Source organism: Alosa alosa, chromosome 16 (assembly GCF_017589495.1).
Source record: "Alosa alosa isolate M-15738 ecotype Scorff River chromosome 16, AALO_Geno_1.1, whole genome shotgun sequence".
Classification (NCBI taxonomy): Eukaryota; Metazoa; Chordata; class Actinopteri; order Clupeiformes; family Clupeidae; genus Alosa; species Alosa alosa.
In genome coordinates this window covers 11,533,733-11,560,288 of record NC_063204.1, presented here as the reverse complement: position 1 = coordinate 11,560,288, position 26,556 = coordinate 11,533,733, and the positions used below count along the sequence as shown (strand labels likewise).

The 26,556-nt window shown below is 39.5% G+C and overlaps 1 long non-coding RNA gene and 2 pseudogenes across 2 annotated transcripts in view; 2 read left to right on the top strand and 1 right to left on the bottom strand.

Moving 5' to 3' along the window:
* The window catches only part of LOC125309861, a 21,373-nt pseudogene extending 19,873 nt beyond the window's left edge, over positions 1-1,500 (top strand).
* The window catches only part of LOC125309865, a 67,365-nt gene extending 61,704 nt beyond the window's left edge, over positions 1-5,661 (bottom strand). Inside the window, exons 1-5 of one of the 2 annotated variants that reach the window (XR_007196205.1) lie at positions 5,625-5,661; positions 3,124-3,179; positions 1,901-1,976; positions 1,398-1,476; positions 447-535 (exon numbers count right to left, since the gene is read on the bottom strand). This is a non-coding gene — a long non-coding RNA (uncharacterized LOC125309865). Of the gene's footprint in view, positions 1-446; positions 536-1,397; positions 1,515-1,900; positions 1,977-3,123; positions 3,180-5,624 lie in introns of those variants that run through there. The other variant, XR_007196204.1, reaches the window with a different exon arrangement.
* Positions 5,662-8,386: 2,725 nt separating this feature from the next.
* LOC125309879 lies at positions 8,387-25,723 on the top strand (annotated as a pseudogene).
* The last annotated feature ends 833 nt before the right edge of the window (positions 25,724-26,556 follow it).

Genomic DNA, 26,556 nt, shown 5'->3' with positions numbered 1-26,556 from the left:
AGATCCTTGGCCCATAATGATGTAATCTTGGCTTAACAATGTATTATAATACATTAAAGCAACAGGTCATAAACCATTATGAGTCCCATGCATGTTTGTATATAAATATAACAATTATTACTACTCATAATTGCTTTAGATCATGTCATGAAAGTATGCAGTAATCATTATAGCCATGGCCTTCATAGAAAGTGTTACCTTTGGTTTTAAATCATGTTGGATTGTGATTTTTCTATTACATGTACTTGTACACACAGGTGAGAGAGCTGGAATCTGAGGTGGAACTGGAGCAACGCAAGGCCAATGATTCTGTCAAAGGAATCCGTAAATATGAACGCCGCATCAAGGAACTCACTTACCAGGTACTAAAATATTCAGAATCCAGAATAAAAATACAACTTTCACCCTCTTATATGTTCTCCATCTAATTCAACATGCTGGCTTACCTAATTCTTTACCCTTAGACCGAGGAAGATAAGAAGAATCTGCATCGTCTTCAGGATTTGGTAGACAAACTGCAGCTGAAGGTCAAGTCCTACAAGAGAGCAGCAGAGGAGGCTGTAAGTTCTCATATAATTCACCACTAACTTCATAATACTTCACCATAAAGTAGTCTAAAACCTGATTTTGTGACTAATTATATTTTTCAGGAGGAGCAGGCCAATAGCAATATGGGCAAGTTCCGCAAGATTCAGCATGAGCTGGATGAGGCTGAGGAGAGAGCTGATATAGCTGAGTCTCAGGTCAACAAGATGAGAGCCAAGAGTCGTGATACAAGTGGCAAGGTGAGTAAACTTTTTCCTATAAGCACAGAAGTGTTCAAATTTACCTTAAAAGCAAAAATAAGCAGAAATGACTTACTGCAGCTGACAGGATATGTAAAGCATCCCTCAACAGAGAAAGGGGCAACTCACTAAAAATGTCAAAAAGGTTCCAAATGAATGCTACATAGATCTGTTTCTTAGCTGAGCACTATGGCTCAGGTGCTGATGTCTGCACTGCTGTCTAACTGTAAGGAATCTAAAAAGTATTGGGTTGGGGGTAAGGCCCAGGGTGGGGTGCTGAAAAATCTCCTTTATTTTACATTAAGAGAACAAATTAGAAAAGCATAAAAAGTATTGTTGAATGAATATCAACCTTGTTCTATTGCATTAGTCCTGCCCATTTAAAACCTATGGTTTGCTAAGGGTCTGCAGTTCAGGAAACATTGTAAATATTGTAAATGTAATTGTGAGATTACACATCACCAAAGCAGACTACAATTTACTGCTAAGTCTTCATTACATGTTGATTTAACTGCAGAGGTTGAGGTCATGTTAAATTATTAATCTAATCCATAGAGCACATTCAAATATCACTCCTAATCATTTTCCGTTTTCTGCCTTCATTTTTCTCACAGAAGGGGCATGACGAAGAGTGAAGCTCTGCCGTGGGCCTTTTCTGACATCTTTCCATGCAGTACTCTGGAGCTTGCCTCTGGCTCCTATCATTTTAGTGCAGTAGAATAAAAATACATTACAATTGGAATCTCATGTCTGTCCTTATTTACACATGAGTGAGACTACACACTCTAATGTGCATAATCATGAAATAAACTACATGTCCAAAAATAAAATAATGGTCTGACATCACATAATCCTTGTGATATTATGAATTATATACAAATACACACATAACAATATGCACACTCACTCCCAATTTACTGTTCACACTTGTACTGACCATCATCTAAACAGTGGCACAATTCTTTAGTTTGTTATCAAAAAGAGGTATGAACTGTATACATTTTAAATAATAATAATAAAAGCATACATAATAAAAGCATACATAATTAAAGCATAAATAATAAATACATAAAAATAGTTGACTAGTTGAAATTCAACTGACACGGGTTGCGTACCTTCTTTCATGTCCAAAATTCTCTTGATTCAATGGCCGCTGCAAAAATGATCCATATCATCCATAAATGATGCTATCTAAAATATAAAAGATTTAGATGTAAAGCTGTAAAGCTATGTAACATCGCTGTCTTCTGTTAAAGTGATGGGAAGGACTGGCCACTGTTCAATTACAGGAGGAGTTTAGAGTGAGCAGCTGACACACAGGGCTGAGGTAGGAGGAGCCAGGCAGCCCTTAAAGGTCCACAGCCACACACACACAAAAAACTATTCTATTTTCAATGTTGCAGTGAACTATTCTATTTAGCAACTTAGGGCAGCTGAAGTGACAAATTCAAATTTAAGACAAAGCTTCTTTTTCTGGATATTTTACATTGTAGATCAAAACTCAAAACTACAACATAACACAGGGTTATGTAGTAAATAAGTAAACAAAGTAAACAAAATGTTTAGTATTTTAGGCTCTTCAAATACATGGAACGTTTTTAGCTTTTTTTAACAATAGAAAACAAAGTGTGTCTCATGAATCAGGAAATGGGTGAACGAAAAGTAGCCAAATGCTCAACATGACTAGAAACTCCTTCAGAACCGTTGGGACACCATTCCCAGTGTCTAACTAGAATGCCAAACAGCAAATGTTGCCTGCTTTGAAGACCATAAAATATAAAACATTTAGCTTTGTTTAAATTGTTTGGATACTATAACTGAGTGTTTTGAGTTTTCAGCTTTGTTCTACAATGCAAAAGGAGTTTGAAAAAGGAAGACCCATAAATAGAAGTAGATGTGTCTAAATTTTTGACTGGTACTGTATACTTTTAACTGTTTTCATTAAATTTCAGATGTACAGATAAAAAATAAAAGTAAATTGTGCATCATGCATTGCATCTCAGAAAATAAGTCTAATCTCCCAGCCAAGAGGGGAGTCAACAATTGTTGCTGTAGTGGGTGTGAATGACTTCCTATAGTGATCCTTTTTACTGTGGAGTTGAGGGACCCTCAAACTGGAAACACTCTGCAGTTTGACCAGTAGATTGTGTAGAGGATGTGAAGTGTTGTATTTTATATTTAGCAGTGTCTGCAACATCCTTCTTTCATCAACCAAAGTACAACACCCCTAATTACATGTTTTTTGCAATGGAACATTTCAGGATGCATTTTCTGTGGTATTGTCATAAAAGACATGGTCTAGTATTTCAAAGAAGCTCGTAGCTCCATAAACACTTACCACTTTAAACATTCTTCAAATTATGCTGGCTGGAAAGTCCAAGGTGTCTTGCCTCTCTGAAAAGGGATCCAACACAAAACAATGAAAGACAAAAAAAAAATTAAACACAAAAATGACCAACAAGAACACAACTTCTACAACTACAAAATTTAAGACAATATAATAATCAAAATATAACTTATACATAAAATATACCAGTAAGACATTTACAAAACAGTTGGTACTGCATAACACATTTTCCAATGTAAAGGAGGAGGCTAAAACTGCAACGGTACTGCAGGCGGAGTTTCGATTGGCGAGATGAGTTTACTTTTACATACACATAATCAGTTACACATCAGAACTCCTCTCAAGCTGTGCTCCTCAATCAGATAGAGGCACTCAGCAGGAATTTCACAGGTTATCTTGGTCCTCAAGGACAATGGCAAGGAAACAAAGCAGACCAAACAATACCAAGCTAAAAGTCAGATGCCTTCATACAAGCAACCTGAGATGTACCCAACCTTCAACCATACCCTCTGACTAAGGACAAATTGGCTCAGCTTATCTGGTGATTCTTCATTAATTGTGATAACGTTGCCTCATGTACCTTGGCTTAAGTTACTGTATATGACAAGAAAATTATTTCTACTAAAATAGCAAACGAATATAATTATATTTAGGTCTCCAAATTAATTTTCAGAATTAGAATCATACACCACAAACACCACTCTGGCAACAGCAAAAAAAAAAACATTATAGGCCAATATAATCCTGATTTGAAATTATTCGTCATTTTTCAAACTTGTTCAAATACATTAAGTGACCATGATTTACAGAATTGAATTGAATTAAATACCTCAAAAGGTCTATGACACAAATCAGATGTTACAGTGTTTGTTGTGGAAATATCCAGCAATTTAATCTTAAGCATAAGGCATTCTACATGCATTTTTGTTGGTAGCCTACTCAGGGCTCCAGACTAACTTTTTGCATTGGTTGCACTGGTGCACCTACCAGTAACTTTTTTATTTAGGTGGACCAGCACAAAATGTAGCTTTATCGCCACAATTTCCAGGTCACCTTATTATCGCTCTCCATATACATTCCGTGTCTGAGCTGTCAGAGCATGGACCGGGAATGGCAGTATTGATTTGATTTGGGAGGCCCCCACTCCCTTGAGACCATCAGTAATATTGAATATTGTGTGATCATTCACATCAGTGGCGATCCTAAACTCTGCTTGACCACACAAAATGATGAAAATGAAAATGATGGCTTGTCATATGTTTCAATATGTCATATTTTGGAATTCATAAATTGTATGATCTGCATAATTACTAATGGCTAAAATCATTTAGTAATTTGAATCAGGTTGCTTTGGTCTAAGCTAAGCCTGGTCAATTTCATATTAATACCGCCATTGTGCTACTCTACAACAATCGCTGATGAGTCTACAAAGATGGATAAGTTCAGTGAACTATGCAAGCTGTCCTCAGTCTGGGGAAGGCATTCAGGAAGAATTTCACAAGGCTATCTTTATCATTAAGTGTGAAGGCAAGGTAACAATACAGCATTGACAGAATGGGACAGCGTGATGGGTGACTACCAGCTGGCAGCTGACTGACCTTGGCCATTCCTTGATACGCTTCTAATAGACAGCTATAGACAAAGTCCGTATGCAAATCTTGGCACTGTATTAGCACTTGCTGTGACAAATTTCTCTGACATATATTGAGTTTTAAATTGGGTTCAATATGCATACATACACAGCTCAAGTTGAATGTATATTAACAACATACTTTAGTATACTGAGATTGTAATAAAATATATTCATAAACATGCACACACACACACACAACACCTATAGTTCTACTTATATGGTGCATGTCATCTAGAGAGCATCCCTGTTTACTCATCAGAGAATCTTCTTTCAAAGACACATAATAGACCCTTTCAAGAGAGTTCCATTATCAGCATCATAGTTGGCCCCACAAGGCTTCCGTTTTAACATTCCATAATGTTATCTTAATGCAGAGGAAGTAGATTGGGAACCAAATAGAACGTCCAAACATTGTTTTTGTTTTTATTATAGACCCTTTCAACAAGGTAAACAAAAACAATGCTTGAACGTTCTATTTGGGCCCCAATCTACTTCCTCTGCATTAAGATAACATATGGAATGTTAAAAAGGAAGTCTTGTGGGGCCAACTATGATGCTGATAATGGAACTCTCTTGAAAGGGTCCATTGAAAGGTATAGCTAGCTTTATCCATTAGTGTCTAATAGTCTGTGGACGTTTTCTTCTGTAAGCTCTTCTAAACTTATCACTTGCATTCAAACATTTATCTGTGTATGTTTCTCAGCTGTTCTCACACGCTGAGGAATATTAACACCTCAGCTTCTTAGAATGCCCTTGCTTAATACAACACCATTTAAACAATTTGAATGGATTTCAGGGTCTTGTTAACAACTGACCCTTGAGGGACTTTCAAACTGTAAGTAACTGAAACCATTAGCACCTGAACTTAATCTTCAGACATCTCCCCTCAGTACTGGAGAAACACCAATGGATGAGGTGACCACAGGCTGCTCTTCTCAATCCCAAACAGGTACTCTGCAGGAATGTCACAGTGCTATATTTGAATTAACATGAAATGTAATCATGTTTATATTCTGTACAGCTTGTAACCGGCCTTGTGTTGAACCTGCGCTTTTCAGCCCTGCACACGCCCGGACTTGAACCCACAAACAGCAGCACTTCAGATCGGGAGGCGAGTGTGCTGACAGTTGAGCTAAAAGCCCAGGCTCCTAGCTCGCATGCCAGCAGCACTTTTGAGGCATCGGGGAGTGAGGTTTACTAATGTTCCACAAGCACAGCTAAGTTAGCTGGCATCCATTACACTCACCCTCCTAAACCTCACTACCGATCCGGGTCACGGCACCAATGTAACCTGCGTTGTGTTGAACCTGCACGATTCAGCCCTGCACACACCCGGACTCAAACCCGCTAACAACAGCATCCATGGATCGGGAGGCGAGCGTGCTGACAGTTGAGCTGTTTAGGATTTCAATTGGCGGGAGTGCTGACAGTTGAGCTAAAAGCCCAGGCTCCTAGGTCGCATGCCTGCAGCACTCTTGAGGCGTCGGGGAGTGAGGTTTACTAATGTTTCACATGCACACCTAAGCTAGCTGGCATCCTTTGCACAAACATCACCTCACCATCCACTAGCTGCCTGTGTCCTGAATACACTGTAAAAAAATGTGATCTCTGTGGACAACTCCAAAAACAACCTCAAAACAACTTGGGCAAACCTTGCCCATAAAAACATAACAAACTTCCAGCAAATCACAGACAAGATGCGTGTTTAGGAGTTTCAATTGCACGGGAGGTAGGGGGAGGAAGTAGTGAGCTAGCTTTCTGTTTTGTTTGAACGTGGACAGAAGTGACTTTACCCAGAATCGCTTAGAGCTCCTTTAAGTAGCCTACTGAGTGTGATGATGTCAATGAGAGATGTCTTAGCACTCATTACCAGTACTTAGACCCTCTTGTTACTCAATGTTGTACGCTCTAAGATCTTTGGTCTACGCTAAGCCTGGTCACATTCATTCCGCCATTGTGCTAATCTACTTTATGTCAAGGCCTACAGCAACTGGTACCTGTAAATGGTGACCTTGGACCAACAATCGCTGATGAGTCTAGACAGATGGAATAAGTTCAGTGAACTATACAATCTGTCCTTCTCAGTCAGGGGAAGGCATCCAGGAAGAATTTCACAAGGCTATCTTTATCATTAAGTGTGAAGACAAGGTAACAATACAACACTGACAGAATGGGACAGTGTGATGGGTGACTACCAGCTGGCAGCTGACTGACCTTGACTATTACTTGATACACTTCTAATAGACAGCTGTAGGCAAGGTCAATGTGTAAGTCTTGGCACTGTATTAGCACTTGCTGTGACAAATTTCTCTGACATATATTGCATACATACACAGTTCAAGTTGAATGTATATTATCATATAGTTTTAAAGTATACTAAGATTATATAACAATTTATTCCACTGCTTGGTTGAATTTCCCATTGTCCTATGTAATTTAGAACGACCATTAACCGTATGTTATTTGCACACCTATGAAGAAGATCCATTTTGTGGGCCGTAGGCCTATCACACTTGTATATTAATTCGCCGAACTCGTTGTGTTTAAATGAACTGTCACCTTGCATCTGAGCTGTAAAATGCAGAAGTTCAGAACATGGCAACAATGTAGCATATGACGGAGGTGGCTTTTAGCTAGATGGATGACAGCAGGCTAAGTAAAATAGCGATGTTTCCTAGCTAAAGTTCATCAGAATCTTGGGATACGCCCGCTTGACAACGGGAGAGATAGAACTAACGACTGGCCTTTGGCCGTAGCACCATCCATTTAGAACTAGTAACGAGTAAAGTTTGTTCTGCAAGTCAAGAAATTAGTTGATATGTGTTGGAAGAAAGTAGTTCTACAAACAAGACAAGTTTTAGCGATTAAAACGTTTACATTGTAACAGGAAATGAACGCAACCCAAGCTGCAACAGTGGAATAAGCGGGATAATGGACTCCACGGTGGTAACATTAACTTCTGTGAACAGACCACCGTGTCGTCCATTATCCCTTACATATTCATCCCTTACATATACATTACATGCACACACACACACACACACACACTCACAAATACATATAAGCACTGGCTTGCTCAATAACTTATCATAAATTAGTGTCAAAATCCTATTTTTATATATTTAAAAAAAATCTACATTTTTTTTATAATTTTGAGACAGAAAAGCATACACATCATAGGCACCCAGGGTTCACTGTCCAGAGGTGCAAAAATGTAGTCTGACAAGCCAGACCCACATTAAAATGTAGGGTCTGGGCACTCACCGTTTGCAGTGCTCAGTCCGAGGGGCGGGATAATCAGTTGTCTTTCAAATTCGCTCTGCACGCAATAGGACAGCGGCAGCGCTATGAGTCCTATGCGTTTCCCACCAGCGGAGCTAGTTGGCTAGTTCAAACGTTTGCCAACCTAATAAAAGCTTAACTCGTGTCACACTGTTCTCCAGCAGCAACATCCATCTTATTTGTTTTCAAGTAGCAGGGAATTCAAGCCAAACCGTTGCAACTCTGCCATCAATCATTATGTTAAGCCCACCTAACGACTCTATAGGCCTACACGATTTCATTGGCCTGATTAAGTTTCGATTTCTGGAGCTCACAAGCCAACGGAGAGTTGCTAGACTAGCCGCTGCCGCTAGGGGCGCGTCTAGATTTCTAGGCAAAAATGCATCCCAATCACAACAGCAAAGTATGGAAATCTATAGAAAGTCTGCACATATTTGATAGCAAGGAGAAATATGCCTACTTATATTGTGAATGCCATCTACAGACTGAGCATCCCTGTTTGCTTATCAAATACTCTTCTTTCAAAGACATATAGCTTTATCCATTAGTGTCTAATAGTCTGTGGATGCTTTCTTCCGTAAGATCTTATGATCTCTGTAAATCAGTGACATGGTTAACCTAAATGTGGTTAGAGTAGATTTATTGTGTTCATCTTTTAAGGAAGACATGCTTTAAACAGACGTGTATCCTATTACTTTGTCATGCATTTATTCTGACACTGCTGACCTTAATAACATGATCAAAATCAGATAGCTAAGTATACACAAACAATTTTCTTAAACAAGACAATCTCAACCTAATCTCAATCCAACATACTAATATAGGCAGATATTTTTTTTGCTATCCACTTGCCAGATATGTACTGAACTCTGAAAATATTTACTAAAAGTATGACATCCTACTATATTTAACCAATCTGCAACAGCTCAGTGTACAGATTTCCTTTCATGGAGTGGAGAGGTGACACAATAATTATGGACTTCCTCCCCCAGTGAAGTTTCACCCCATCACCCTCATCCCACAGGCCCCCGGAAACCTAAAAAGAAAATCATGGAAACACATCAAAGGTAAAAAGGTAGAAAATACCAAGAAATAAAGTGACCCTTTCACTGTTGCTTCCAAGTCATTTTTATTGCATAGGTCCAAAACCAGTTTCTTTCTTGCCAATAAAATTTGTATGCTGCAGCTTTAATGCTACTGAATAAACCAGTTGCCCCCACCTTTCCATTCAGTGAGGTGCAATGGCTATTTCTGCCACTACCCTTATAAGAGAGCTGCTTGATGTATAAAAGACAGGGAGTTTTGGCAGCTCACAATCAAGGTTGCAATTCCATCATCTACAGGTAAGCCAATGGAGGAAACAAGAATAATGAAATGATCATTTACCCTAAAACTCTGATGCAAAAATCTGATGCAACAATTCATTGTGATTCATTGATCATTTTAGTGCTCAGACTTAATCATTTAATCTTAGATTTTGCTAGGTAAAACGTTTATTTTCTTTTTCATTTCAGGCCAATAACAATCATCTAGAAGGAAGGTGAACATCAGAGGTATTATGTTTGGCTTTACTATTACAGTATGTCTAGATAACACACATATTTCATGTTAGACTCTTCATTAGAGGCTGAAAAACGCACTGAAATCTAACTAAACATACAAATGAAGTAGCAGTAAACTTAGATTAACTAGATTTGCATTGCACTGGAAATACCAATGTATGCAAAGCAAATGTTTAAAAAGTGAAAAGATGTAGTGGAAGTGTCCTTTATGAGACATGCAAGTTTGACTGAAGTTAAACAGTTCTTTAGTAATTGCAAAAAAAAAAAAAAAAAAACTCTGGAAGAGGTGAGATGAGAAGAAGACTGAGTGTCAGGAGAAAAGAAGAGGGTAGGGAGAAAAAGCATTGCTTTGCATGCACTGTAATTAAACTCTGAGCACAGGATATATAAAATAATATTTCATGTTAGACGTTTCACTAGAAATTAGAAACTGAAGTGAGGCAGTATATTCAACTCAGCACAAAATCAAAGTTCAGTTTCTATGCTGAATGTGTATTTTCAAATCTGTCTAATACTATTTAACACTGACTTTATTTTCAAAGGCTAAATCATGGGAGATGCTCTAATGGAGGAGTTTGGACAGGCGGCTCCCTATCTGAGGAAGTCGGACATGGAGCGTCTGGAGGCCCAGACTCGCCCCTTTGACATTAAGAGGGCCTGCTTTGTGGTGGACCCTGAGGTTGAATATGTGAAGGGAATGATCCAAAGCAGAGACGGTGACAAAGTCACAGTTGAAACTGAGTTTGGGAAGGTAAATAAATTTGTTTTACTGTATTCTTTCATGAGTCTACTTCATAGTAGACTTGTCATACACTGTACAGGGATGGCTTATGCTAATGGAAATGAGATTTGTTTAGGTACATAGACTGTAATTTGACAGCAAATTAGTTCTATATTTATCCTTGCATGTACTGTAGCTTTACATGTTTACAGAACTGTTAAAAAGACATTTGACAACCAATGCATAGCCTTCTAAGCCTGGCAAGCCAAACTCATTCACAAAGTGAATAGAGTATGGTCACTAGCAATTGGGAATCGTTTACAAGCTAGCATGGTGATGAGCGTAGACATAACGTTAACTTTGAAATCATTGGTCCAACCAATTACATTGATCATGGATTCTGAGATCTAAATAAATGTTTGCAGAGCTGTGAAAAAAGATGTTTAACTACCAATGAATAATGTCCTTGTGACAAAAAGCAAACAATAGCCAAAGAAATGACAAAGCCATGTTCTCTCCTTCTCAAAGACTGTCACTGTAAAAGATGCAGACGTCCACCCCCAGAACCCACCAAAGTTTGATAAAATTGAGGACATGGCGATGTTCACCTTCCTGCATGAGCCTGCTGTGCTGTTTAACCTCAAAGAGCGTTATGCAGCCTGGATGATCTATGTGAGTATAGTTCAAAATGGGTCCTTAATTCTCAGGAGATATGTTCAAACTACAGTGATTTTGTCTCTTTGCACAGACCTACTCTGGGTTGTTCTGTGTCACTGTCAATCCCTACAAGTGGTTGCCAGTGTACAACCAGGAAGTTGTCGTTGCATACAGAGGCAAGAAGAGGAGTGAAGCTCCTCCTCACATCTTCTCCATCTCTGACAATGCCTACCAGTACATGCTGGCAGGTAAAAAAGTATTTGTATAAAGCTGCATTTTAATCTAAGTTTAGTGTAACCATATTAATTGAAATATCACATATACCGGTTTAAAAATACATATAGTATATTTCAATAAAAGGGTTTGTGTTTTTTTTTTTTAGACAGGGAGAATCAGTCCCTCCTGATCACGTAAGTCTACTATAGTGATGCTAGTTTTTTGTTCTATGTCTGAGAAAAGTGTTGATAGACAATAACAATATGAAAAATAAATTCCTCTCTCTTTTTAAAGTGGAGAATCTGGTGCTGGGAAGACTGTGAACACCAAGAGAGTTATTCAGTACTTCGCCAGCATTGCTGCTGGTGGAACTGGCAAGAAGGATCCAAATGACAAAAAGGTTGTTATACTGAAACAATGTTATGCTGTGTGTGATAAACATTCCACAAATGATGGGCATACAACATTCTGGTGTTTGTCTTTAGGGAACCCTGGAGGATCAAATCATCCAGTGTAACCCTGCTCTGGAGGCCTTTGGTAATGCAAAGACCATCAGAAACGACAACTCCTCTAGATTTGTAAGTATAATTTTGAATTGACAAATGTCACTTAAAGAATGTAAATTAAATCCAAACAATGATATGCAACAATCATCAAGAGTATAAAACATTTTTTCAGGGTAAATTTATCAGAATCCACTTTCATGCAACTGGCAAGCTGGCCTCTGCTGATATTGAGACATGTGAGTCAGATATACTATATCAAACAATAAAAGCCTATTATTCATGAAATATTGTTTGCATAAAAAATAAATTGTTGCCATCATTTGACAGATCTACTAGAGAAGTCTCGGGTGACTTTCCAGCTCAAGGCTGAGAGAGATTACCACATCTTCTACCAGATCCTCTCTCAGAGAAAACCAGAACTACTGGGTTTCCCAAACAAAACTTTAAGACATTGAATTTACTTAACAAGACAAAACAATCATTATTTCAGACATTGAATGTGACTACTTATCTCCCAAGGAGAGACCCAAGTACCTCTATTGATGAATGATTTTGTTCTGGCCTTCAAAGTCTAGCCTGACCACGTCCACCTAGATCTCAACAAGGAGCCCTATGACACCATAGCCATATTAAATGCATAGGAACTTTACACTTCACCCTAATGGGACATCTCCCATATTAAAGCCATGAGGATGACCATATGCATTATGGGACTTGGGACTTTGTTGAATGTAGCCTGTTTATTGAAATGATGGTGATGAGCTTCAGGCCACCAGGATGTGAGCACACCATAAACCATCTGGCCTTGCCTGCCCAAAAGTCAGTTTCTGAGGAAAAATGCAAACATCAAAAATTATGGTCTGAAGAATGTGCTAATTTATTTACAGCAAAGGAAGGCCCACATACATTGTTTCCTGACTGCCAATACTGTTTATTGTCAGTTTGTAAAGTTTAGATAAAGTAGGAACTTTATGAATCCCTGATCAATTTGATTTGTATACTATTTTAAAGTTCAAAGAGTCTAAGGTTTCATCTGTGACCAGACCAGTTTGGATTACCAGGCTATTAAAAGTCAGCAAAACAAATTTTTTCTATTCCATCTGTAGAAATAATGACATTTTCCTAGTGTTGTGAGAAAAACAGTAATTTGCACATCTGCAATGTGTGTTAAATTGACCACTTTTTCTATTATTTACTCCATAGGATGCCTTTGATGTGCTGGGGTTTAATCAAGAGGAGAAGAACAGCATCTACAAACTGACTGGTGCCATCATGCACTACGGCAACATGAAGTTCAAGCAGAAGCAGAGAGAGGAGCAGGCAGAAGCTGATGGCACTGAAGGTGTGTACTCCAAACACTGCCTCATTATGATGTAAATCACCACAGCTTTTGTACGGTATCGTCAGTTTTGCCTGAATGTACTATAAATAATTACAAAGGATTTTTTACAAATAGGCTATAGTTTTCAGTTAAATCATGGTGCAACTAATACTATTAAATTTTTAAAGGTATCATATCCTGACAACTTGGTCAGACCATTTATTGAATGAAATGTATTTATAAATGTAACATGGCTGTATATACAATGTGCTTTTTCAACAGATGCTGACAAATCTGCTTATCTGATGGGGCTGAACTCTGCTGACCTCATCAAGGCCTTGTGTCACCCAAGGGTTAAAGTAGGAAACGAGTGGGTCACCAAGGGACAGAATGTTCAGCAGGTGGATATAATACATGTTTTGTCATGTCCTCCTCTTACTAATTAACAATATACAGTATTGTTTAGATTTTCATTACAAACTTCATATTTCTAAGGTGTACTACTCTATTGGAGCCCTGTCCAAGTCAATTTATGAGAAGATGTTCCTCTGGATGGTTGTCAAAATCAACCAGACCTTGGACACCAAACAACCTCGCCAGTACTTCATTGGTGTGCTTGACATTGCTGGATTTGAGATCTTTGATGTGAGTTTCTAAGGAAAAATGAACAACTATTTTAAATTAGATTAATGGATGCTTTTCAAAACCACAACATATCTATTTTTTTTTTTTTTCAGTTCAACACCTTTGAGCAACTGTGCATCAACTTCACTAATGAGAAGCTGCAGCAGTTCTTCAACCATCACATGTTTGTGCTGGAGCAAGAGGAGTACAAGAAGGAGGGCATTGAATGGGAGTTCATTGACTTTGGCATGGACTTGCAGGCCTGTATTGATCTCATTGAAAAGGTGTGTGAAAATGTGTAGTGTGTTTGAGAGGTATAACTATTATTGTGAAAACGTCAGACTCAAAACATTTTAATATCTGGTACCAGTTTGTTCCCCTGTGCAATTTTGCTTTCAAAAGTCATATACAATACACTACTATGGAGCATGCATGTAATGGGATCTGGGAAAAACCATCACATGGTGAAACTTCACCAACTTAAGATTCTGATACCATCCTAGCAACATCCTGATTACCATCCCCTAGCAATATCCTGGATAACATCCTGGCAACTTTCTGAATACCGTCTCTTGGCGACATCCTGGATATCCGAATATTAAGTTGGTGAAATTTCATCATGTGATGGGTTTTCCCTGATCTCACAACATATCATTTCAGAACTATATTTACAGAAGGAAAAACACACTAAGAACGATACAATATTTTCACGACTATATTACAGCCCATGGGTATCATGTCCATCCTTGAAGAGGAGTGCATGTTCCCCAAGGCCAGTGATACTACATTTAAATCCAAGCTTTACGACAACCACTTGGGGAAATCCAATAACTTCCAGAAGCCCAGGATTGTCAAGGGGAAACCAGAGGCCCATTTCTCCCTGGTTCACTATGCTGGCACTGTTGATTACAACATTTGCAACTGGCTTGTGAAGAACAAGGACCCTCTCAATGAGACTGTGGTCGGTTTATACCAAAAGTCTACAATGAAAATGCTTGCAACCCTCTTTGCAGGATATGCTGGGGCTGATTCTGGTAAATTATCCATTACATAGTAACAAGACTGCCAAAATTAAAGTATAAAATGAATTACTGAGGAATGGCTAAAGTCTAACCCAAGCTTGAGTTTGTATTAACTTATCAACGTATACTCTCACAGCACAGGAAGGTGGTGGTGGTGGTGGAAAGGGCAAGGAGAAGAAGAAGAAAGGGTCTTCTTTCCAGACAGTGTCTGCACTGCACAGGGTTAGTGATTACCTGTACTTCCTAATTCAATTTATATTAATTCATTAGTTCTTCTTTAATTTGTGAAAATGATACTCATGCTATTTGAATAGCTAATCATTCAAATACAAAATGTCTTACAACAGGAGAACCTGAACAAGCTGATGACCAACTTGAGGTCAACTCACCCCCACTTTGTGCGCTGCATCATCCCGAACGAGACCAAGACTCCTGGGGCCATGGAGAATCCTCTGGTCATGCACCAGCTGCGCTGTAACGGTGTGCTGGAAGGCATCAGGATCTGCAGAAAGGGCTTCCCCAACAGGATCCTGTACGGAGACTTCAAACAGAGGTACAATCTGTTATTTTTCTGTCCTACTTATTACACTTTTCTTACAATAGTAATGAGACAATATGCCAATATCAAGGACTACTTTAACTTCGTCAGATATCGTATCCTGAATCCTGCTGCTATCCCTGAGGGACAGTTCATTGACAACAAGAAAGGAGCTGAAAAACTGCTGGGTTCTCTGGATTCAGCAGTACAGATTTGGACACACTAAGGTGCTTTAAAGTGTAATAATACCATACACATCTTCCATGTTGAAGCAACACTATGTGACAATCTGACACTTTCTGAGGAATCTTTTTTTTAGGTAACTACTTTTGGTTTCATTAATTCCATTTTATATTGATGGTTTATTGTCAAGTGCAGGACAGATAAACACATCTATCACTTTCATAAGCAATGCAGGTTAAACACAAAGTAGTTTGAGTCAGAAACAAAGATGAGCTAGAGTAAAAGTCCGCACACTAGAGCTCCAATTGATGAGATTGTTTAATCCCCACAAGAGTAACGTTTCAGGCTACATTGCCCTTCCTCAGACATCTCATCAATTGGAGCTCTAGTGGGTGGACATTACTCTAGTTCATCTAAGTGTCTTTGAGTTCAGCACCTACTTTAACCTCTGTGATGTGCGTGCCTCTTGCACAAATTTGAGTCAGAAACAAAGGCAACATTTTATCAAGCTCTTATCATAGCCAACTGGGTGGTTGGCAGAGTTATAATAATAATAATATTATAATAAGCTTTATTTGTATAGCACCTTTCATACACAGAATGCAGCTCAAAGCACTTTACATTTGGAACATTAAACACAATATTAGAGAAGAACCAACCAACAATTTCCTACAAGTTCATGTTTTCCTAAGCCTAGTAACATAAATCTGAACACATAAAATGCTGAATTACAGGTGTTCTTCAAAGCTGGTCTCCTGGGAACCCTTGAGGAGATGAGAGACGACCGTCTCGCTCTCATCATCACTGGTATCCAATCAAGAGCAAGAGGTCTTCTGGCAAGAATTGAATTCCAGAAGATTGTTGAACGCAGGTAAATTAGTTTACTAATGAAATTAAGGGGGTAATTCTACTGAAATGTTCTCATTGAAAAATATCATCACATGTATTTGTGTTCATGTAATGTTTTTTTTTTAATTAAAACCAATGATGTTCGACCCATCTGGGTCTTCTTCAGGCCTGAAGGGAAAAATTCAGCGTCTCTGGGACCAATTGGACCCGAAGAAAGAATTATCGGCACATTATTGCATCACGACTTAACAAACAGATAACCACAGACATTGCATGTCCATTTGTGTGTCCACAAATAATGCATATTTACTTCATGCTCATCCTCATCCTTTACTTCATGCTTCATCCTCTTTTGATAACACTTTCCATGTTCTACTCCCTTTGACCAAACACTGATTGATCACTTCCATACATGTTGCACATGCCCTGCCCTGCACATGCCTTGCACATCCCCTGCTAGTGATTCAACAGTAATAGCAACCACAGTGACCATTTTGTACATTATTATTTTTCAGAATGTGCCTCCATCCGCCTATGATATGACCATGGGGAAAAAGCCTCTTAAAGTGAATTAAGCAATATAGCACGAGTGAGAGTGGGGTTGGTCATGGATATTCCCATGGGTGTTGTTCGGCCGTAGCCACGAGGGCGAAGGCCGAGTGGCGCAGGCAACAACAGCAGTGGGAATATCCATGACCAACCACACTCTCACTCGTGCTATATTGCTTTTATACAACAATTCTACCACAAACTAAATAATCTGAAAACACCCCATTATTGTTTAAAAATGTTAATTTCGACATCGTTCTTACATCAAAAAATAGTTCCCTTTTTCAATAGACAGCGCGCCTTGGTTGCTAGGTAACCAACATTCCAGACCCCTCGTTACGGGTCTTTGTGGTTTACGTGTCTTGAAAGAAATGTTGAAATCACATTCATATCTAGGTTTGCTGTATGCATGTTACAAGGACACTGGGCCATGTCATGTAAGGGACATGGTACTGCAAAAAAACGGAAACATAGTCTACATTGCAGAACCACTCAACTTTATTAATGTATGGTGAATAAATGTTACACTACTGTGCACTGTGCATTATGCTAACGTTAGTTATCTACAAGTCTCCTCCAAGTGACAATCATATTATACACAATGCTGGCAATGCTGAGAACAATAGCATCCTCGTTTATCTTACTTACATTGAGTTGACTGTGTGGCTTAATCCACAGATGTGGTGAAGCACTGTTTCGTTATGGTTTGCTAAGGAGTAACCCATTGCTTGAAATAGTGGAGAGCTGGGTGTCAAATCTTCGCATTGTATCGCGGAGTGATTTATTATTAGCTGTGCTGAGTCTGAGTTGAAATGTCCAGGGATATTCCAACTCATGGAACGTCTCTCGGCCAATCAGAAACAAATAAATAGTTCCATAGAACCCAGTTGTTGTATAATTAAAAACAAATACTGACTAATGGATCAAATAGGGTAAAAAGTTACCATCCTGACAAAGACATACTGTAAAATGTAGCTGTAACCATAATGTCTTCTAAACTTTGTAAAAACTCTAGTGCAGCATTTCTCGAACTATGGGACTACGACCGCACCGGTCCGCAACATGGACACTGCTGGTCCGCGGAACCGCGGAGTGAAATTATGCCTGGTGCTTCGTCTGATAATTTGCTGCTCAATTGATCAAGGAACCGCGGACCGACAGAAAAAGAAAACAAACATTTTGCAATCAGGAGAAAATACTGTTTTGGTGTCATCAAACATATATCAGATATATTATAAAATGAAAATACTTATTATTTTACCTTCCTAATTTTCAGGGATGCCCTACTAGTGATCCAGTGGAATGTCCGTGCATTCATGGGTGTCAAGAATTGGCCCTGGATGAAGATGTACTTCAAGATTAAGCCCCTCTTGAGATCAGCTGAGGCAGAGAAGGAGATGGCCAACATGAAGGAAGAATTCCTGAAGCTGAAGGAGGCCTATGCTAAATCTGAGGCTCGTAGAAAAGAGCTGGAGGAGAAAATGGTTTCTATTCTCCAAGAGAAGAATGACCTGCAACTACAAGTGCAGACTGTGAGTATGACACACAATATCCTGTTTAAACACAACATGAGGATAAATTGGATTATCCTTATTTTTATGAGAAAAGAATTGCTGATAACGAAAAGAAGAGCTAAATACTAAGTGAAGGATCAATATAAAATGTATAATTTATATAAATCTCAATACGTTGATTACTGTTCACAGGAACAAGATAGCCTTTGTGATGCTGAGGAACGTTGTGAAGGTCTGATCAAGAACAAGATTCAGCTTGAGGCCAAAGTCAAGGAGCTGACAGAGAGACTGGAAGATGAAGAGGAGATGAATTCAGAGCTGACTTCAAAGAAGAGGAAGTTGGAGGATGAGTGTTCTGAGCTCAAGAAGGACATAGATGATCTGGAGCTCACACTGGCTAAAGTGGAGAAAGAGAAGCATGCCACTGAGAATAAGGTCAGTCCATTTGGACCTGATACTGTCATAAAGAATACACTTTTCTGTTATATAGTGTTCTTCCAATGGGGTTTTCTTTTCAGGTTAAAAACCTGACTGAGGAGATGGCAGCTCTTGATGAAATCATTGCCAAGCTGACCAAAGAGAAGAAAGCACTGCAGGAGGCTCACCAGCAAACCTTGGATGACCTTCAGAGTGAGGAGGACAAAGTCAACACTCTGACTAAGGCCAAAACCAAGTTGGAGCAGCAAGTTGATGATGTAGGCAATAAAAAACAAATGTGTTTACCTCACTGTATCAACTAAAGGGCACTTAAGCCAATGAGGACATTAAGTAAATTCTTATGTTTCCTGTAAATAGCTTGAAGGCTCCCTGGAACAGGAAAAGAAGCTAAGGATGGATCTGGAGAGAGCCAAAAGAAAGCTTGAGGGTGACTTAAAGTTGACTCAGGAGAATGTGATGGATCTAGAAAATGATAAACAGCAGCTTGAAGAAAGGCTGAAAAAGTAAGTTTGTAGGTAGAACATCTAAAGAATAAAAATGCTGTACCATGCAATACCTCAACTGAATATACCAATTAATATCACAGGAAAGACTTTGAAATCAGCCAACTTAATAGCAAGATTGAAGATGAACAAGCTATGGCGGCCCAGCTTCAGAAGAAACTGAAGGAGCTCCAGGTGCTTTAGAAAGTGAAGACAAAATGTACCATACTATCGCCAACATTACATTAACAGAATCTCAACTAAATTGGAAATTTTGCATGATAATATTATTTTCTAGGCCCGCATTGAGGAGCTGGAAGAAGAGCTGGAGGCTGAGAGAGCTGCCCGAGCCAAAGTGGAGAAGCAGCGGGCAGACCTGGCCAGAGAGCTGGAGGAGATCAGTGAGAGGCTGGAGGAGGCTGGAGGTGCCACTGCTGCCCAGATTGAGATGAACAAGAAGAGGGAGGCTGAGTTCCAGAAGCTGCGCAGAGACCTCGAAGAGTCCACTCTGCAACATGAGGCCACTGCCTCCACACTGAGGAAGAAGCATGCAGACAGTGTGGCTGACCTCGGGGAGCAGATTGACAACCTTCAGAGAGTCAAACAAAAGCTTGAGAAGGAGAAGAGCGAACTCCGACTGGAGCTGGATGATGTTGTCTCCAACATGGAGCAGGTTTCCAAAGCAAAGGTAAAGACTGAAAACTCTATAGCTCTATAAATATAACTGTATAAATGTTTACATTACATAACTGATATATTTTGATCCATCTTTTTCATGCTTTACCTCCTCTTTTCAGGGAAATTTGGAGAAAATGTGCAGGACCTTGGAGGACCAGATGAGTGAATATAGGACTAAATTTGAAGAAGGCCAGCGAAGCATAAATGACTTCACTATGCAGAAAGCTAAGCTACAAACTGAAAATGGTAAATGAAAATTATAGCACGACACATTTAAACATACATAGTCTACATGTATTATAATGACTATTTGTTATGACTGTGGTGTTTTTATCAAATAGGGGAGCTTGCACGACAACTGGAAGAGAAGGATTCTCTTGTCTCTCAGCTAACTCGAGGCAAACAATCTTATACTCAGCAGATTGAAGACCTCAAAAGACAACTGGAGGAAGAGGTCAAGGTATTCAGAAAACTGTTTGTCCTAAATATGATGTAGGTTCAGTTTCACAAGACATGACATTTCAAACTGACAAAATGTGTAAAAGAGGAGCAGACTGATAATCCTTCGCAAACTTGATGATTGTGTTCCAGACATTAATAGATTCCAGTTTCACAATAGAGGGACAATAGTTGATTATTGCCTAAGTCATTGCTTGCTGCACTTGTCACTTTAGGCAGACACAGTTAAAAAAGACACAGCGGGAAAATAATGTGCTTAAGCAGTGGAATTTAGAAGGAGACTCATACTAATAACCATGAACTGTAGTTGGGTTTCCTTTCAACTCAAACTAAAATTTGTATTATTTTTCTTTATCTACGAACATTCTGTGCACTTTTGGCCATCCAACCAAACCTCTGTGAAGAACCTCCTTGTGTCCATGCCTGTCCACAATTATTCAGAATCATGATTCATCTCATTTCATTAGTTTTAGTTTTTGTTACTTTCTCACCAGTAGGACCAAACTGATGAGGCAAAGATGCAAGATAAGACGAATTGAGACCTCTCTTTCGGAGGTCAAATTGGCTCAAGCCAATTATTTTGGTATAGATTGAAGTGAGATTACTACACCTTAACACATTGCAAATGATCCGAACCCACGCCCAAAAGTACTAAAATAGAATTAAAGAGGAACAAAAACATCCCTCTGAGATGTGCTCATTGTTTCCCAGGCTAAGAATGCACTAGCCCATGCAGTGCAGTCTGCTCGCCACGACTCTGACCTCCTGAGGGAGCAGTATGAGGAGGAGCAGGAGGCCAAGGCTGAGCTGCAGCGCAGTCTCTCCAAGGCCAACTCTGAGGTGGCTCAGTGGAGAACCAAGTACGAGACTGATGCCATCCAGAGGACTGAGGAACTGGAAGATGCCAAGTAAGGCAACCTGAACTGACAATCTATTAACATGTAAAGTCAGATAAAGAGGCCAAGTATGGCTTGTAGAATTGTGAAACACATCCTTGATCATTTTTTATCCAGAAAAAAACTGGCTCAGCGTCTGCAAGATGCAGAGGAAGCTGTTGAAGCTGTTAATGCCAAATGCTCCTCCCTGGAGAAAACTAAGCACAGACTGCAGAATGAGATTGAAGATCTCATGGTAGATGTGGAGAGATCCAATGCTGCTGCTGCTGCTCTAGACAAGAGGCAAAGAAACTTTGATAAGGTATTGAATTCACAATGATTAAATGTAACATCTTAGGCATAATGTAATTTCTTTTTACATTATATTCATATTCCAATTCTCTGGTCCCTCTCAGGTCTTGGCTGAATGGAAGCAGAAGTATGAGGAGTCTCAGACTGAGCTGGAGAGCTCCCAGAAAGAGGCCAGATCTCTTGGCACTGAGCTCTTCAAACTTAAGAATTCTTATGAGGAATCTCTGGATCACCTTGAGACCATGAAGAGGGAGAATAAAAATCTTCAAGGTCTGTTTGCACATTCCCTAATCAAAAAACATACATGATTGAGACATCCATTATAATACTAAGACTATCATCCCCCCCTCCAGAGGAAATTTCTGATCTCACTGAGCAACTTGGTGAGACTGGAAAGAACATTCATGAGCTTGAGAAAGTCAGAAAGACACTTGAGCAAGAGAAGGCAGAGATCCAGACTGCTCTTGAGGAAGCTGAGGTATGCTAATATGATAAATATCTCATATCCCAAAGTCCCAATTGAAAGGATTCTTAATATTTTGTGTATATAATGTGCTGTACTGTCTATATGTCATTGCTGTTAAATTTCCACAGGGTTCTCTAGAGCATGAAGAGGGCAAGATCCTCAGAGCTCAGCTGGAGTTTAATCAGGTCAAAGCTGACATTGAGCGTAAACTTACTGAGAAGGATGAGGAGATGGAGCAGGCCAAGAGGAACCAGCAGAGAGTGGTGGATACCCTGCAGAGCTCCCTGGAGTCTGAGACTCGCAGCAGGAATGAGGCTCTCAGGCTGAAGAAGAAGATGGAGGGAGACCTCAATGAGATGGAGATCCAGCTCAGCCAGGCCAACAGGCAGGCATCTGAGGCCCAGAAGCAGCTCAAGGGTCTCCATGGACATCTGAAGGTTAAACAACAAAATATAAATTACTATATAATTGCAAGGCTGCTTGCTGTGCACTAACACAAGGTTAATCCAATATTAATTTCAATAATTATGTCAACAACAGGATGCTCAACTGCAGCTTGATGAATCTCTCCGTGCTAATGATGATCTCAAAGAGAACACTGCCATTGTGGAAAGACGCAACAATCTGCTGCAGGCTGAACTGGATGAGCTCAGGTCCCTGGTGGAGCAGACTGAGAGAGGCCGGAAACTGGCTGAACAGGAGCTGCTGGACGTCAGTGAGAGGGTGCAGCTGCTGCACTCTCAGGTAAAATCCTAAACATGGTGGTTTTCAGATTCCAGATTCATGGTGGTTTTCAGATTTATTCATATTACACAAATTTCATAATGTGACACAGACCATCGTAAACATTTCTGTCTTGCCACATAGAACACCAGCCTGCTGAACCAGAAGAAGAAGCTGGAGGGTGATACATCCCAGCTGCAGAATGAAGTAGAGGAGGCTGTGCAGGAGTGTAGGAATGCTGAGGAAAAGGCCAAGAAGGCCATTACTGATGCTGCCATGATGGCAGAGGAACTGAAGAAGGAGCAGGACACCAGTGCTCACCTGGAGCGCATGAAGAAGAACATGGAGCAGACCATCAAGGACCTGCAGCACCGTCTGGATGAAGCTGAACAAATCGCCATGAAGGGTGGCAAGAAGCAGATCCAGAAGTTGGAGTCCAGGGTAAGTCCTGTGTTTTTGCCAAAAGGCTACTTCTAATAATCAGTGCATACGGTAATATATTATGTTGTAGCCATTGAATAGCTAACATTTGCATAATGTATCTACATAGGTAAGGGAACTGGAGAATGAGGTGGAAATGGAGCAACGAAAGGCCGGTGATTCTGTCAAAGGAATCCGTAAATATGAGCGCCGCATAAAGGAGCTCACCTATCAGGTAAATCTAATTTCACATGGGGGCTGGAAAAAACCTGGATGTGCCTCACAATCTCTCCCTCATACCACACAGATAAGTACAAACATTGTCTACTTACCTCTTCATATACAGACGGAAGAGGACAAGAAGAATCTGCATCGTCTTCAGGATCTGGTGGACAAACTGCAGCTGAAGGTCAAATCCTACAAGAGATCAGCAGAGGAGGCTGTAAGTGGCCCATAATTCGCCGCTAACTCCATTAATACTTTTTGTAAAGTGATCTACAACCTAATTTTGTGACTAATTATGTTTTTTTCAGGAGGAGCAGGCCAATAGCAACCTGGGCAAGTTCCGCAAGCTGCAGCATGAGCTGGATGAGGCTGAGGAGAGAGCTGATATAGCTGAGTCTCAGGTCAACAAGATGAGATCCAAGAGCCGTGATGCAGGTGGCAAGGTATGTTCAAACACCTCACCTCACCTCACCTCACTTTTTATTTCCTAAAGGCATAATATTGCATGGCAAGTATCTGCATACTGACCAGACTAGTCTTCTTATGTTTAACACTAAATTGTTCAACCAATTCACATCCATAACATTATTAAACCTATTCTAAGTGCAGTTATTATGCCTTTTAACGTCAGTTGATTTATGCAATCGCTTATTTTGCATTAAATATTTTTTTAATTAATTAACATTAGTTTGTAGAAATTTGCTTTTACTTTGACATTAAAGAGGGGATTTTTGTAAATCATTGTAAGGCCAAATTATTCCATTTTTATCCATAAGATTCCTAGCCTAGCTAACGTCAGACCTCATCTCGTTTTCTCGTATTTGAAATGTGGTTTACGAATGCCCAGAGCCGTTTATTGGGCGCTACGATTGTCTATCAAATTCACCTGTACGTAGCTCATAACCGCATCGGTGTGTCGTCATCGTCTTGCCGTTCTGTGATTGGTTCCTTCATTGAGGTGAAAACAAAGTCCATGCTGCCTAGCAGCGTGAATAAAATTGCGCGCAAGGCAGCATGGGAAAACCCAGGCTATAAGATTCCATTTATTAAAGGAACCATATGTAAGATTGTGGCCAAAACTGGTACTGCAATCACTTTCAAATTACTGTAGAACGCTGTATCCCCTCCCCCTCCCCCCTGACTCGAGGTTGCCAACCCGGATGCTGAAACACTACTGACTTTGTGATTAGTAGATAGATAGAGGGTGGCGCATCAGGCCAAAACACAACATGACATGACAAAACACAACATCAACATCAGTTGAGGGCTGCAACTTCACTTTTTAAATGACAATATCTTGGCCGGACTACTGTTGTCAGTGATATAAATATTTGAAATGAACATGATTTCTTAACCCTTAGAACCCTAAGCTGTTTTAAGGGCATTTTCACTACCTTTATTTATATGGATTTATTCTGGTCATTGTAAGTGCCACACACACATATTATATATTGTTTTTTTTTCAGCAGGGTCTAGGCTATCCAGATCTGCCATCATTTCATGTATTAGTTTTATGAAGTTATTATTTTGCTGTCACTTCGTCTGTTTTATAACCCAGAAGGGGATGTAATTGGTATCAAATGATAGCTCTGTCTCCTCTTTCATCTGACATGCGTGGCATATCTATCCGATCACGGGTCCGCGAGTAATTCAAACGAGAGTAATGGGTGTGCAGTTGGTTTTTATACATGACGTTATTATTTTGCAGTCACTTCGTCTGTTTTTATAAGCCAGAAGGATCGATATACATGGTACCAATGGATAGCCTGGTGTCTCCTCTTTCATCTGATATGCTTGCCATATCTATGCGATTACGGGTTCGCGAGTAATTCAAACGAGAGTAATGGGTGCGCAGGTGAACGCAGAGAAGTATAGACTGTAAATATGATGCAATTTGATTTAATTTCATGATTTTTTTTTCATTTTCATACTTGATCGTACAGACAAGTGTGTAGTCTCTTTGGAAAGCCCCACTTCTGCTCTGTCGTGCAATAAAGGTCTCGCTGCGATGAACAGTTCCGGAGAAATGTAATAGAGAAGAAAGGGTGTGTTTTTTGACGCACTTTGCGTCAATCGGGTTCTAAGGGTTAATGTCTATGACATATCAGGGCCATTTTATGATTAATTGAAATTCATTTCTTACATACGGTTCCTTTAAAGCAATAAAAGGGGAAATATCCAAGAGGGATGAATACTTTTGTAAGCCACTGTATGTGAACTATGAAATTACTTTTGAAGATTAAAATCTAATAGCTAGATTAGAACAGATTATACATGCACATCTTATCTTTTCTTTTTTCATTTTTCCATTGCAGAAAGGTCATGATGAAGAGTGAAGCTCTGACTTGGGCCTTTCAAAAAGCCCGCTTGCCTCACCATGATTTGTTCTTTAAGCTGTGCTGTGTTGTGTTGCAGTGAAATAAATAAAATGGACCTCACCTCATCTCTTAAGGTGAAGCACAGAACTGCACCCATGGGGAGGAGTTTGGACTGAGCACAGAAGAATCTGAACATAATGACAGATGGTTATGATTATAGCTATGGTTATCAAAATCAGCTAGTAATTGTTATCAAAGTCAGAAGAAAAGGGGCCCTATCTTAGAGATGACAGATGTCATCCTCATTGGTTTAATGGATGTTACACCCAAAACCCAAACCCATTAATAATTAGGAGGCTTATCCTTTATGATGTGACGACTCTGCTTTGTTGTATTGTTGTAGTGGTAATAAAATGCATTTCAAATTGACCTTGCTGTTTCTTGTCTTGTTGTTTTCTGCTATACTGAGTTAGAAGTAATTTTATGCAATGGAATAGTGCATGTTGTTTCAATTTCTTTGTAGCACAGAAACTTCATATGAGTAAACTAGACCATTCCAGATGTTATTCAGACTGGCTCCAAGATTGGAACAAGAAAAACACTTCAAACGTATCAATAAAAATCATGTTAATCGATTAAAACTAGATATACCGCAAAGCAGTTCAAAATATGACCACTGCTCAATACTGCACATTCTCTGCAAAAATAAATCACGCTTGTTTTGTCATTTGTCTCCATCTCCTACTTTTGCATATGTGAATGATTGTGTGCATGTATGTTTGCTTTTGTGTATATGTGTGCTTCTGTGTGTGTGTGTGTGTGTGTGTGTGTGAGAGAGAGAGAGAGTGTGT